General features: G+C 46.5%; 1 long non-coding RNA gene across 1 annotated transcript; it reads right to left on the bottom strand.

Annotated features, from left to right (window-relative positions):
* Positions 1-8,401: 8,401 nt before the first annotated feature.
* Positions 8,402-12,552, bottom strand: LOC121849599. Its single transcript, XR_006085277.1, has 3 exons — positions 12,528-12,552; positions 11,319-11,429; positions 8,402-8,502 (listed from the first exon to the last, which is right to left on the bottom strand). It is a non-coding gene; the product is annotated as an uncharacterized LOC121849599 (long non-coding RNA).
* Positions 12,553-15,817: the final 3,265 nt, after the last annotated feature.

Below are 15,817 nucleotides of genomic sequence, written 5' to 3' on the forward strand. Positions count from 1 at the left end.
ATTCCCCATCTACAGGTCACGCCTGAAAACCTTCCTCTTCGACCCTGCCCAGGGTCAGCTCCCCCCCTCCCTTCCCCCCTGGCTCGGCGTCATGCTCTGCCGTTGTTGCTGTTGTCGCGTTTTGCCTTTAAATAATGCAGTCAATTGACTTTACAGTATATTCTGTGAAGCGCTCTGAGACTCTCAAAGACGTGATAAGGCGCTGTATCAAATGCAAGGATTATTGTTGTTATTTTTATAGACTGATCCGCTGCCCCTGTAAGGGGCACTGACTGACTCTGAGGGAGAGACTGATTGATTTAATGCCGTGCTCAGCAGTGTTGAGCTTGTGACTTGTGGCCTTGCACTCACTGCACTCTAAGCCCAGATGGTCTCACACTAATTGCGCTGAGCACTCTGTAGAGGGTGGGGACCCTCATCTGTCAATCTGCAACGGATTTGACCTCAGTCCACGTGTTCCTGAGGTTAAATGTAATCACATTAAATGAGGTTAAGGCACAAAACATCTGATTCCAAAAACATTTTAACAAAGAAGGTGAGTGTAGGGCAGTGTGATAACTAATAATATCTCTGTGGCGTCGTGTAGCGTATTGGTTAAAGCCCTCGCCTCGCAAGCGAGAGGACCCGGGTTCAATTCCCACAAAATATACAGTCAATTCACTTTACAGTACATTCTGCGCAGCGCTTTGAGACGTCTCGAAGACGTGATAAGGTGCTATATCAAATGCAAGGATTATTATTATTACGATCTATAGTACAGTAAATGCTGTTAGCTAGGTATTGAAACTCCAAATCCTCCAAATGCTCTTTCTCTCTGTGATTTTATTTGCTATTCTAATTAAAACCGTTAATTTCGAAAAGGAAGTATCCTTATACCCACAGTGTCTCGGTGTGTCAGCTCGGATTATGTTGAGGTCCTCACCCCCAGCTGCTAGTGGCTGGTTCTTTCGCTCTACCAGATGAACAATAACACAGTAAATCAGGTCCCTGGTCCCACCACCTCCGTCTTGTCAGTAGACTGCAATCAGATCGCCCGTCTGAGAGGAAATTACTCGCAATCCGTTCACCCCTCTCATCGCTGGGTCGTAAGGGGATCACGGACACAAGGTTCAGAGATCTTATCTCTCGGCTCTATGTGTGTGCGAAGTTAGCACAACTTCTTGCAGGTCTCAATGCACACACTAGGGCTGTGTAAATCACACACAGTCCAGTCGGCATCACTTATAGCCTTTGCTTGTGAAACCCCTTTTTGGGGCTCGATTTCACGCTCACGAAGGTGAGATGATGATAATAATAATCATCATAATCCTTGCATTTGATATAGCACCTTATCACAGGTCGGGGCAAAACCTTAGGCAAGTTTCCTTACTCCACACACACACACGCCTCTGTTTACCTTGCAATAAGTAGGAACCCGTTTGTTAGTCGATTGGCGGATCACTTTCGGGGGTAATAATTTCTTAATAAAAAATAGTGGTGGTTTGGTCACTCAGTTCACGACTGTTTGTGGGACACTGCTGTGTGCAATTGGCTGCCGGGTTTCAACCACAAAATATACAGTCACTCCACTTTACATTATACTCTGTGAAGTGTTTTGAAATGTCTCAATGACATGATAAAGCGCTACATCAAATGCAAGGATTATTATTGTTATCATCATCATGTCTTCTAGCTATCAGTCTCGTTGCCGCTTGCTGTACCTTCTGCGTAACCACTGCATAAGCAGAGAGAGTAGACTGCCACCCCATCAGCCTGGGCTGTGTTCAAAGCCAATTCCCAAAGTGATGGGGCTTGGGATACAGCGAGTGACAGGACTATGCAGTCAAATGCTTCTTTCTATTTGGTTTGGAAAGGCTTCACTTTAAGCAGTTTCCATTGTATTGTACAAGCATCAGACTGCTGTAAGCATTAAAGCCACCAGAGTATGATCGGAAATTCATGCTGAATGTTTTCCTGTGTTTCTTCATATTAATCCAGAAATAAAACATAATTATATTTTATTATTATAAACTCTTTGATTGTTAAAAAATAATTTTGTTTTCCTCCTCCGAGACTCCCTGAATGACTATTCCAGATAGAAATATATTGCACTACATTTGTAGTCTCATCCTCTTAGGTCAAACCTCAACATCCAGGTTGTGTCATTTATTTTTTCCTCTGATTTCCTGCTCTCCTGAAGGCACTGATTAGCACTGGAGCTGGGATTCCAGCTGACACTGGCCAACTTTTTTTTAATCCCAATCCCTACTAATGGGAATTTTCCATTCACACACACCAGTGTCTGACCCTCTCAGTGGATAACACTCTCATCTCTGGGTTAGGAGTTGTGCATTTACACTGGGATTTGAGTTTACAGACTTGGCAGATGGACACTTCAGACCACTACACACACACTATAATGGTAGAGGTGATATATTTCGGATGAGACATTAAACCAGGTGGATGTTAACGGTCCCATGGCAATCCGCTAATCGACTAACAACCGGGTCCCTTCTTATTGCTAGGTAAACAGAGGCGAGTGGAGTGAGGAAACTTGCCTAAGGTTTCGCCCTGCCCGGCAATCGAATCCGGGTCCTCTCGCTTGCAAGGCGAATGCACTAACCACTATGCTACGGGACTCCAAGATCCCAAAGGCAGAGACTGACTGACCGAAAGAAAGGTTTTAACAAGGGGAAAAAAAATCAAGAGTTGAGGAACCTGGACTGGAGTTCAGATGAGTGAAGGTGAATGGACGGTTAAGGTTGAAGAATTTCATACAGAGAGTGGTGAACACCACATGTAGGAGGAGATATAGTGGCAGATTGCATTAGTATTTCCAAGAGGGAATTAGATAGCTATTTGGCAAGCCATTGAGGGTGATGAGAGATGGAGCAGTTAGGATTCATTTGATTTACTTTGGCAATTCGAACCAAATAATCTCTTCCGTTCCTGTATTCCTCTTGATGAAAGAATTCAGCACAATTTGGCACTCTGAGGGAACACTCAGAGGTGACTACCGCGGGGAGAAAAAGTCGTAACAGTTGGAGGTGCTGTTCTGGAGTTGGGTTAAGGCATTCTCACAAGATCACAAAAGAGATTCTGATGAAGAAATCCCTGTGGCCCATCTGATCTCATCCTTCCGGATCACCCACCATGTCCTCCCATTAAGGCATGTTGATGGAACAGGATAGGAATTTTACTCCAAACTCAATCCATCCCGGACTAACAACCATGTTCCTACTTACTGCTAGGCAAACAGAGGCATGTGGAGTAAGGAAACTTACCAAAGGTTTCGGCCTGCCCGGGAATTAAACCCGGGTCTTTCATTATCTGCCATGAAAATGATGGCGCTCACACAAGAACATCGTTCGTCTTGACGTCTAAATACAGTTAAACGCTGGTACTGAATACGATTATCATCGCCTTCCACATGTTTCAGTTGTTGGTCAGTGCACTGTAGAAAACAAACATGGGGGTAACGGGACTTTGTGAACTAAGCACGGAATTCCAAATTCTCTATACAACACCATTATTACGTCCAGTGATTTATGCTTTGCGGTTGTACCTAGCGATACAACCACAAGAGTGAAAGGGTGGAGGAGGAGAGAGAGGGAGTTTCAGGGACGTGTTTACTGTCTGGGGCCTAGGCATGATACAGCAAAGCTACACTGACTCCTTCCAGACACACTTCACGCTTGGCAGGGGAGACGAGCCAGTCAGCCCTGGTCGTGTGCACATCACGCACAGCTAATGCAACCATATTTATGGGCTGCCACCTGGCACTTTGACCGCAATTGTCGTAGCGGCGTCGAGGCGTTCAGAAACAAATGGAAACAGAGCGCCCTGGGCCCCTTTAACTCCGTTTTCTGGGACGTCAAACCCTTTATGCAATGATTGACAGCTCAGCTCAGGGTCGGGGTGATTATTCAGAGCTGTGCCAGCCGTCAGTTTAACAGGATCCCTTTACACTGTCATTGAATTATGGGCGCAACCGTCAGTAAACCTGTGGAGTCCTGTATCTCAGCGTTTAGTGCGCTCACCTCGCAAGCGAAAGGATCTGGGTTCGATTCCCGGTGGGGGCGAAACCTTAGGCAAGTTTCCTTAGTCCATACGCCTTTGCTTACCCAGCAGTAACTAGGAGCCCGGTTGTTAATCGATTTGTGGATGCTTTTCCGGGGGTAATAATCCCTTCAAAAGAAAAAGAATTAAAATTTGGTCACTCAATCCACGGCTGTTTGTGGGACACTGCTGTGCGCAATTGGCTGCAGCCTTTGGCCCACAAAATACACAGTCAATTCACTTTACAATATATTCGGTAACCCACATTGAGACGTCTCGGGGTGGGAGGGCTTTTGCAAGGATTATTATTAACATATCATCCAAAGGGTGGTATCTCTAACAATACAACACACCCCTAGTACTGCTTTGGAGGGTCATCTTAGACATTATGAGTTAAAAGTTCTGATGTGGGGCTTGAACTAACAACCTTCTGACTCAGAGATGAGAGTGCTACCACCGAGCCAGACTGAGACACTAACTCATGGTTGTGTGTAACTATAAAGGATTAAAAAAAGACAGACTACGCTAACTGCTCCTAAAGACTTTCCAAATAATAATCCTTCCATTTGCTGTAACGCTTACAATGTTAAAGCACATCAAATAGCTTCACAAGTAATTACTATCTGCTGACTGTGTACACACTATGTCAGCAAATGTGGCAGCCAATTTACACACAGCTACGAGGTGAATGAGCAGTTTCTCTATGGCTTTGTTCTCCAGGACACAGGCAGAGACTCTCTTCTTCACGGTCTAGAGGACAGAAGCTGTGGTTTAGAAAGCTGGAGATTGATGATGAAACTCCCGCGTTGTGTCAAGTTTACTTGTTCCACCGGTTGCTCTGCTAGTTTGCAGCACACACCCATCACTCTTACAATCAAAAGTAAAGTGGGACGCTGCTGTGCGCAATTGGCTGCCGCGTTTCGCCCACAAAATATACAGTCAATTCACTTTGCAGTGTATTCTGTGAAGCGCTTTGAGCGTGAGGGCGGGGGAAAGCCTTCAGGAAAGGAGGGGGCGGAAAATAGGAAGGAAGAAAAAAAATTAATTGATCATCAAGGAGAGCGACCAGAGGCTTAACAAAGAACGACCACCCAACACTGTCTCGCCGCGTGTGTGAGTCCACGTGGGAGCATAGAGTCAAGAGGAGAGCAAACTCGGGGAGAAATAGAGAAGGGTATCTCTCCAAGAGTCACACATGTCTTTCATTCTTCTCCCTCCGGTTCCCGGGAGGAATATTCCTGAATAACATTCCAAGGTTTCACTAATAAAGACGTGATCAGCACTTTTTATTTTTTAATCTGTGCCCTTGTTCTCTCACCGCACGGGCCCGAGCTGTTTAGGGATTGCCCGTTGCATTTCTCTCACACTTAATCATTTCCAGCCTATTTTCTTGCAACGCTCTCCCTGCGGGAAACGCAGTGGAAAATGTGGGGAAAATTCCGGCCAAAATACACGGAATGAAATGCAAGCGATCGATTGACTTGGCATCTGAGAGTCCCGGTGTGGTTACCAAACTTGCTGATGTAATATAATATAATAATAATAATCCTTGCAATTGATCATGTCATTGAGACGTCTCAAAAGCGCTTTCCAGAATACATTGTAAAGTGGTTCGAACCCAGGTTTGATTCCTGGGCAGGTCAGGGTAAAACCTTAGGGAAATTTCCTTACTCCACACACGCTCCTCTGTTTACTTAGCAATAAGTAGGAACCCAGTCGTTAGTCGATTGGCAGATCGCTTTTCCGGGGGTAATAATCCCTTCAAAAATAAAAAATAAATGGTCACTCAATCTACAACCATTTGTGGGACACTGCGGTGTGCAACTCTGCTATCAACCACAACATATACAGTCAATTCACTTTACAGTGAATTATATTCTGTGATGCGCTTTGAGACGTGAGAACGCGCTATACCAAAATGCAAAGATTATTATCATGTTATTATATAACAGTGACTTGGGTTGGGTAGATTTCGTGCTCTCCCACCACCCTGCGCACGGCATAGGCTTGAGGTGGAGGAGAAAAGGGGTTGAAATGTCACGTAAGTGTAAGGTATTGAAGTGAACGAGTCAGTTCCTGTCTCTTCAGTGAAAGCTCCTCCAGTCCACGCAGGGTTAACCATCCCTGTGTAAAGAGGATGCAGGGATTCGGACCCAAAGGTCACACCGGTGCACGGTTTAAACAGATTTATCCCGGAAAAGAGAAATGTAATCTGTCCTAGTTCGCATCTGTGTGTGTGTGATAACTGGCTTGGGTCCCTGTGTGCTTGCTTCACATCAGATCCACAAGCAGAAGGATATCCTGCTGTTAGTATCACCAAAGTACAGAGAGAGCAGCAAGGGAGTGCTTAGAACCTGCTTGCCAAGGTAATGCAAACACTTAAGGGAGGGAAAAGGCAGGCAGGCAGGGGGGCGAGAGAGGGGCAGCCACATCTACAGAGCATATTAAGAGCAAAAACAAAAGCAGGATCCCAATTACCCAGCGAAACATGATACCATTGTGCTGACACTGCACTGACACGGCTAAATCTTCACTCCTCACCTTGCCCTCGCTGGGAAAAGCAAGCCACATCTCCAACGGATTCCGAATTCAACAGAGCCGAGAGATGGGAGGGAGGGTTTGGGGGTGTGGGGGGAGGTTGGGGAGGGAATGCGTTTCCCAAAACAGCTCCAGAAAATCCAGTTACAGATAATTAGGTCCCTATGACTTGCCATTGCCTATTCATAGGGCCTTGATGAAAATCTCCTTCTTTAACCACAGCAAATATGTGGACAGTGATTACTTTCAAGTGGAAAACTAGCAACCGACAGGGGCTGTTTACAGACACTTCAGGGGTTGAGCTCTCCCTCCCCTTCTCCCTCCCTTGCCCGCTCACCTCCCCACCCCCCGCCGTCTCTTGTTAGGTGTGTTTCAAAGTCAAGGGCCAACCAAGAATTGGGTTAAAGGTAACTGAGGATGCAATCCAATATTAAACCAGCTCCTGTGGTAAAATTCCACCTAGATTTACTCTGTCAGTAAAATAGTTTAAGGATCTAAAATCTCCCCAGTCTGCTCTCTCAGCCTTCCCTCAACAACGACGACAACAACGTGCGTTTACACAGCGCCCCTTCACGCCCCCTCTCGGAGCACCACACCAAGTCTGGGGGGGGGTGGGGGGAGAAGAGAGGTGACGATGGGAAGGAGGGGGCAAGGCGGAGGGATTGAGGGAGAGAAGACAACTTCCTGTGGCTGCAACTCAAATCATTTTGTTTTATTTCTCTTCCCTTCGGCTTCTTCAAGTGAGATGTTGAAGTTAAGTCACTTTTTGGGGCCTGTTTTGGATTGTGGAGCTCTGGGTTGGAACATCACAGGCAGCCATTACATCATAGCGACACACAGAGAGAATACTGTCATCCCAATTAAAAGGGCAAAGGACAGCATGATAATCCTCTCAACCAGGCCCCGTCTGCTTTAAAGTGACGTCTTATCTGTAAGTCTCTGTGTGGTCAATGGTGTCGGCAGCGCATGATCCAGGAAATACTCTCGGATAGAAACATTCACATCAATCACAAAGGGGTAAACACCAAATTCCTCTGGCAAGGGTTAAAGTGATCAAGGCCATATTTCAACAGCTTATGGAAAAGGACACATCCCATCTCTTTGGTTCTTCTGTTCCTCCCGCTCCTGCCGTTCAACTTCTGATAAGACTTGTGAAACAATAAATCGTTTAACGAATGGCCGTCCCCACCCACTCCCTTCTGGCCTCAGAGAAATGCCAAGAGATGGAGACAGTCCAGGAAGATACAGAGATAGCAACACAAGGCGAGGGCAGCAATGACTACAGACTGGAAGACTTAGGGTCCGAGAGCTAGGCTCAGAGCTGATACAGCGCTTTATCAGTAATGACCTATAGTATTGTATTCACTTTTTTGTGCGTGCAAAGGCTAGTATCTTCACACGAGATGCTTGTATTATAATCCACGACCAGCCCAGGCTCTGTCTCTGAGCTGAGATTTATTAACTTTCTCATTAGTTTGCGTGTGGAGGTCTATCAAAATCTCATCCGAAGGACGTCACCTCTGACCTACAACTCCTGTCGGTGAGGATGAGATGTTAAACCGAGGTCCCATCTCCCATTCAGCCAATGGAAGACGTGATAAGGAGCTGTATCAAATGCAAGGATTATTATTATTATTATTGGTCTTACCTCTCGGAACTGGATGGAGACGGGCAACAAGCGTATCATACAGGACCCACATAGAGGATACTTTCATTTCCCACGCTCCCTCCCTCAAGTTTGGGCTCCCTCAAACCTAGAACCCCACAGGTTAAAGGGGAGTGCAGGTATTCGATTTTAATTCAAAGTCTTCCGATGAAAGGATACTCTCCGGCATCTGTTCTATGGTGTTTCGTGGCGCATGTGCCTTTAATTTGCCAAACTTCCTTTTGTTTTTTTTAAGACTTTGCACGTTTGAGGCAGCAGAGCTGGAAAGGGCAAAACAGAGAAACATTTCAATTGCGCACCATATTTTATTATCATAACTGAACTATGTGCAGATATTCATGCCTTAAATATGCTTTGGATTTGTTCGCCTTCCTCCCAGCCCTTCCTGCAGATCTGGAAATTTGGGTGTAAGAAACAAAAAAAACATGTATTTTATCACATTGAACTGTTTTGAAGCAGTTTCGCAAGTAATCAGTGTAAAAGCGGTCATTCACTTTATGGCTGTTTATGAGACGTTGTTGTGTTGTTCCCAGTGACTGATCTGCTTTTCCAAGTCCTGCCGATGAGCCAGGCTGGGCTGTACTGTCATCAGCGGTGAGGGCCCTGGAATACTGTGGACCCACCAGTTCAGCTCCAAGGATAGTCACTAGTTGGTAGTCTAACATCGGACAAACAGAGTCAGTGATGAACTCCTGTTCTTCCTCTGACACCCTGGACCAATATTAAATTCTTGGCCAGNAAAAAACCACACAACACTGTCAGAAAAGGCTTAACAGAACAGAATCCCATTATTTAGATCAGTCCTGGAATTGTGCAATCAAAGAGCAATTAAACCACATGCCCCGGGATGATAAATAGGGATTCCTAAACATAATCCACTGGACAAACTCAAATGCCCAGAACGGCAATCTGAAACAACAAGGCTCCCCCAAACAGCAGAAAGAAGCAGTGAACACAAATCACACTTTGATTTGTGGTCTATTTGCATTGTCTCCAGCGCTCTGCTGTATTGTGTCTACGGGCTGCGCTTTGCTGAGAGCCCATTGTAAACAAAGCTTTCAACCTTAATTGGGACATCCTGTAGGAATATCTCTTAATGAAATAAAGAAATACATTCACATTGTACCTCCGGAAGTCACCAAGTGGCTGTTGTTTTTTCTGCTGCTTGTTGTCACACAGTGGTATAGCGTTAATCAGTAATGCTTAGACAAGACCATCAAAAAGAAAACAAATGAAATTCTAGATCAATAGCCAATGTCTCCCAGTTCCCAGATCAATGACCCTCCAAATGAATTGGTCAGTTAACTCGTGGCTTTTTTCTGGGACTTTTGTTGTATCCAAATAGCTGCTGTGTTCGCCTACAGCCACTAAGCTTCACAGTAAAATCCTGTGAAGCGCTTTGAGACGTCTTGATGTGGTATGGCGCAATATCAAATGCAAACATTATTATACTAACTACCTGTTAAAGTGTTTTGAGGGGCTAAAAAAAACAAATAACTATTACTGCTCCCTGTACGGGTCAGTGTTGGCCAAAAGGTTGGCAATATACAAAATGATTCTCAATATGTTGTGACTGTGAAGCACTTTGAGATGTGATAAGGTGCTATATAAAAATATAAATATAAATTTATAATTAAATATAAACTGTGGGTTTCGCCCACAAAACACGCAGTCACTTCGCTTTACAGTATATTCTGTGAGGCCCTTTGAGACGTCTCGACGACGTGATAAGGCGCCGTATCAATCGCAGGGATTATTATTATTATTACAGTGCACATTAAAAAATTGCATTTTCTATAAAGCTTTATCAAATCAAAATGTCTCAAAGGGTTTCTTGTCAGGGGTAGTGTAGGGGAAAGTGTAGCCTGTTTGCCCACAACAATGCCCCACAAATAGCCATTGAAGTGAATAACCAACGTTATCTGAGGTAACGTTGGCCCAGACACATCCCCTTCTCTTTTTGAATAATATCCCAGGATCTTTAACATCCACTTAAACAAGCAGATGAGACCTGTTCAATGTCTCATCCATTGGATCAGGAAACGAGTAAACAATGTATCATGAATGGATTCCCAATGGTATAAGCATCTGGTCATTTACTGTAAGTCCAATTCATTGTGAAGCTTTCACCAAAAACTTCTGAGACGGGGCTAAAAGTCATTTGATTCCAGCTCAAATTGATCATAATAATCCTTGCATTTGATATAGCGCTATTAAAATGTTCTCTCTCTTCCTCTCACTCTTTCACGTGCAATATGACCCGCCTGTTCAGGTGGACGTAAAAGATTCCACGAGGCTATTGGAAAGAGAAACGAGTTTCTATCTCCTACCTGTCCTGGCCAACAATCTCCCCAAATAAAATCCGGGGGCAATGGATTGTGCCAGTGCGGTTAGCAAGCAGACTGTTCTTGTCGGATATTCCCTGGCACGAGGTTACATTGCTTGCTATCCACAGAGTGTGGTTGCTGGCGTGAGCAGAAGCTTCCGCACTGTAAAGAAATTCACACACTCGGGTGTTCACATTGCGTGAACGACCGGCCATTGTCAACAGCAACACGTGACATTTACACGTTGCCTTTCACGTCGGGAGGACGTCCCAAGGCGCTGGACAGTCAGGGATTTGGACCCGAGCTGGGGGTTGGGATCAGGAGGGGTTGGAGGGCAGGGAGGGTGGGGGGGGGGGTACGAGGGTGCCTTGAGATGTGCCTTGAAGGAGGCTAAGGAGGGGAGTTCCAAAGGGTGGGGGCAGAGAGGCTGAAGGTCCGAACGGCCTTCGGAGGCAAAGGGCAACCATAATTTACATGGTGAAGTATACGTTACTCCTCAATGTGGCTAAAGGCTCTCCCCTCCTCCCACCCCCCCACCCCACATAGTGCAGAAAATGAGCAGAAAATGTAAGCGGCCTCTCAGTCAGTACCAGCTCATGAGCCATTTCCTTTCTTCACTCCGTCGGTGAAAGACCGGGGCAGAGACTCGGAGATGAATATGTGTTGTTCTCTTCACGAATACAAAAACATTCGCTCATCCCTCCCCCCCCCCCCCCCCCGGACTTTCTGGTGAGAATTGAAAAACAAACCTGTTTTTAGCAGCGTGCAGGGGCTCAGGGTGTCTCAGAAGGTGGGTGCCCTTTGACCATTTGGATTCCAGGCCATTCCTGAGAGGTTATGATAACATCCTCTCGGAGCATCTGTTAACAGAGTGTTACTGATAGCGAGGGTCCCAGGGACACCAGTGCCACACATCACAAGCACTTACACACACGCTCGTTTGCTCACTCCGCAACACACTCCATCTTTACATTCATGAATAATAATAATCCTGGCATCCGATACAGCGCCTTATCACGTCGTTGAGACGCCTCAAAACGCTTTGCAGGATATAAGGTAAAGTGGCTTGACTGGTCGTGGGCGAAACACAGAGCCGGGGGGAGGGGGAGGTGACCGTAAGCGCGGTCGAAGAGGAAGGTAGATCCTGCAAAGCGTTTTGAGACGTCCTCACAACGTGAAAGACGTTATATGAAACATTATAATTATATGACGTATTATAATTTGCAACTGATTCCCATGAAATGGTCTGCAGCCCCCCACCCCTCTCCTCCCACCCCCTCCCCCCACACACACACGGTACATTGTACAGTATTTACAATAACAGGAGACTGGGAAGGAGAGCTCCAGGACTGCTGAGTAGACTCTGTAAATCCAGCCGCCAAACAATTAAGAGATTAGCATCGAAGAATGGTGACAAAGAGGGTGTGCCACTCCAGCTCCTCTTAGAATAATAACCATTTCACAGAGTATTGAGTGAGAGAAATGTTGGGACTTTAAACAATGGTGAGTTTAACAGAATGAACCAGAGGTTATAATAATAACAATCCTCACATTTGGACATAGCACCTTATCACGTCGCTGAGACGTCTCAAAGCGCTTCACAAGATACACTGCACAGTTGATTGAGTGTGTACTTTATGGGCAAAACGCAGCAGCCAATTGCACACAGCAGCGTCCCACAAACAGTCGTGGACTTCGACGGGGAAGGGATCATTGCTCCCTGGTGATTATCCGCCAATTGACTAACAACCTGGTTGCGCTGGGCAAACCGAGACACGTGAATCTTGCCTCAGGTTTTGCCCTGACCGGGTATCGAACCCGGGTCCTCTTGCTTGCAAGGCGAGCGATCTAGCCGCCGCGCTAGGTGACTCCATAAACGCGCGCACGTAACCAGGGTTAATAGCGATACTAACCGCGATGTGACCGGGACAAGTAGTAAAATCCCACATCTGAATTACCTTGTTGTTGGCCTGCGTTGCTGTGAGATGGGAAGTGTCACATTGTTCAGGCCTGGAGGCCACAGTCCCACATTGATTGACCTGAACCGACCCTCAATTCGAAAGCTTTAATAATGGTGGGAAAGGGACTGAGCTCAGGGTAAAGTGGATTGCAATGATTTCTTTGGATAAGCGCTGGAATCTGTTCTCTCAGTTATTCTTGCCCAGGGACCTGCTCCACCCAAGTTCCCTGCGGAGCTTCTTATCTAAGATCAGCCACACAGCCTGCAGCGTGAAATCGAATTAACTACACACACACACACCTACACACCCACACATCTACACACACACACACCTACACACACACACACACACCCACACACACGGTCACCCAGTCCTCCAGAATGCTGATCTCAGCAAGTCAATACAACAGCTGGATTTTCTAGTGCACCTTGTCTTGTTTTCGGAATAATCCTCGCAATTGATGCAGCGCCCTCTCACGTCGTTGAGACGTCTCAAAGCACTTCGCAGGATATATATATTATATATATATATTGTGGAGTTAATCCACTGTGTATTGTGTGGGCCAATCGCGCACAGCAGAGTCCCGCAAACAGTCGTGGATTGAGGGACCAAATTATTATTTATTGATTTATTTTTTTGGAGGGAATATTACCCCCGGAAAGCGATCTGCCAATCGACTAACAACCGGGTTCCTACTTACGGCTGGGTAAACAGAGGAGTGTGGAGTATAAATGCAACGTGTTGTTGTTGTTGTTGTTGTTGTTATCGTTGGGATCCTCTGAGTGTTGGCCAAAGACGCTTTGACTTAAAACAGAAGGGAGAAATTCATCACGAAAGTCAGGCTCCTTTAAGACTTTTATTGCAACGCTTCACGTAATTATAAGCAGGATATTTAAAAGCGTCTCAGACACACGGCAGGAAGGTGTGAGTTGTTCTGTGGCGTTACCAGGATACTCACCGCAGAGTAAATATTTGAATGGGTTCTGACATTTGGCACGGGGCAGTTGAAGGGAAATCCTTATTATAGCTGTGTACAGTACAGCGAGATCCATGTCATCCAGAGAGTCGACGCTACTGTACATGGGCTCAGCAAAGACAGCCCTTTGCAGATGTTGTTTTGAGATGTTGCGGCCAGAGAGATTAAAGAGTGTGCAGCTCACAGCTGAACCCGAAAACCGTCCCAGAAAAATAAAAGATTAGAAAATAGAGTTGGCTGATCTCAGTCAGCGGAGGCTACAAATTTATAGGTTAACCAGTCCAGCTGGTGTTTGTACTCTCACAAGGGTGTCTGTCCTCGATCCTATCCTTAGCCCCATAATCCCGGACGGGGCGAAACCGTAGGCAAGTTTCCTTACTCCGCTTAAGTTCCTTGCCTCTCGTGTTCCAACGAAGCATCCATGTACGAACTCCCCCCCACTGGAGTCCTGTAATGTATTGGTTAGAGCACTCGCCTCGCAAGAGAGAGGACCCGGGTTCGAATGCCGAGTGGGGAAACCTCCTTACTCCACACCACTCTGTTTATCTCGCAGCGAGTAGGAACCCGGTTGTTAATCGTTTGGTGGATCGCTTTCCGGGGTAATAATCCCTCCCCCCCAAAAAATTAATAAATTGGTCAATCGTTAACAACTGAACAACCGTTTGTGGGACTACCATTGCAAATAAAACTACAGGAAATTACTCACTAAAATGCTGCGGTGGTGTCTGGGTTCTGCCAGGGCTGTGCTGAATGAAAAACTCTAATATTCGAAACAATAAAATAGTTCTCCCAGTACCTTCGCTTCCTCTCCCTCAGCTACTGCCCTCACCTCGAGCAGCCACTGTCTGAAATCGACGCGACTTTTCCCCTGGGTCATTGGTAGGAGACCCAGGGGTAGAGAGAGAGAGAGAAACAGTACATAGGTGTGTGTGGAGGGTGCAGTGAGGGTGTGGGTGTGTGTGGGTGGAGAGTTATCGCATCCGGAGTATCGTTGCCAACTCAGGTTGACCTGCCCGCTCCACACCCCCGGCCTGTCAGGAAGCGGGAAGAGAAACATTAAAAACATTGCAACATCTGCGAAATAGATTTTCTCTTCGGTTCAGCCGGGTGTCTGACCCACGCGGAAACCCATTGCCGTGCTGAAGAGTCTCCAAACCAAGCTGAGAGTTACCGTGCAACCCTGGAGGGTCCCACCAGGAAGCCTTCACTCCCCCCGCCCCCCCCCGCCGGTACCCCAGCCACCTCTGCCCCCTCGATCCACAGGTGTGTACCGCTGAACGAACCTGGCTCAAATCCAACCTAATGTTCCCCAGCCAGATTCGGCTAGACCTCACCCAAATCTACCGGACGTCCTCCCGACATGAAAGGCGCTATATAAATGTAATTTCTTTTGTTGGTCTAAAAGACCTGATTCCAGAGAGTATCAGGCGCAGGCTGTTGGGGCTCCAGAGTGTGCATTGGGGGTAGTTGGAATCTAACCAACTAAAGCCACATAGCTGGCCATTGATAACACTGTCGAGCAAGCTTTCCCGCTGCTTGTTCAACCAGGACCACCCTACCCGTTAGGGCTTTGGTTTGCAGGATTAACGGGAGCTGAGGGTGAGGATTCCCTGTCCTTCCAGGACCTGCTGACGAGCCGGGATGGGCTGTGCTGCCATCAGCAGTGCCCTGGAATAGTGCAGATCTGCCTGGCTCAGAAACTGGACTACTGACACGGCCACAGAGGGCTGGCTCGATTCTGGCATCCCGTTGCCAAACCTGTCACCTTGGAGCCAGTTCAGCTCCAAGGAGACCCCACTTACCTCTCCCTCTGTCCTACTAGTTGGACATTTGACATCCAACAAGCACAGGTTCGGTGGCAACACAGTTCAGCATGAAATGCATGAGACCATCGGCAGCATCTTCCTGCCCACAACTCAGACACACAAGCGATGGTTCTACCAGTTGGAGGTGCGGACTTTAATCAGTAGCCAGTTTAACTCTCGCTCCACTGAATAAACAGGAGCTCCAGAAAGCTTCTAAATAAATGGATGAATCCTTTAACCCTTTTCCGGCTAAAGAACAGTAACTTCAGTTGGTAGCCCTTTCACCCTGGAGCCAAAAGATTGTGGATTCAAGCTCTACATCAGAACCTGAGCTCACACAGTCCAGGCTGATGCTCCAATGTAATGCTGGGGGAGATTTTGCCGGTGTCCTGGCCAACAATCCCCCAGATAAAATCGGTCACTCATTACAACGCTGTTTCTAACAATAGTAATAATAATAATCCTTCCCTTGCATTTGATATAGCGCTTCATCACATCGTTGAGAC

Source organism: Callorhinchus milii, unplaced genomic scaffold, assembly GCF_018977255.1.
Source record: "Callorhinchus milii isolate IMCB2004 unplaced genomic scaffold, IMCB_Cmil_1.0 Scaffold8, whole genome shotgun sequence".
Taxonomy (NCBI): Eukaryota; Metazoa; Chordata; class Chondrichthyes; order Chimaeriformes; family Callorhinchidae; genus Callorhinchus; species Callorhinchus milii.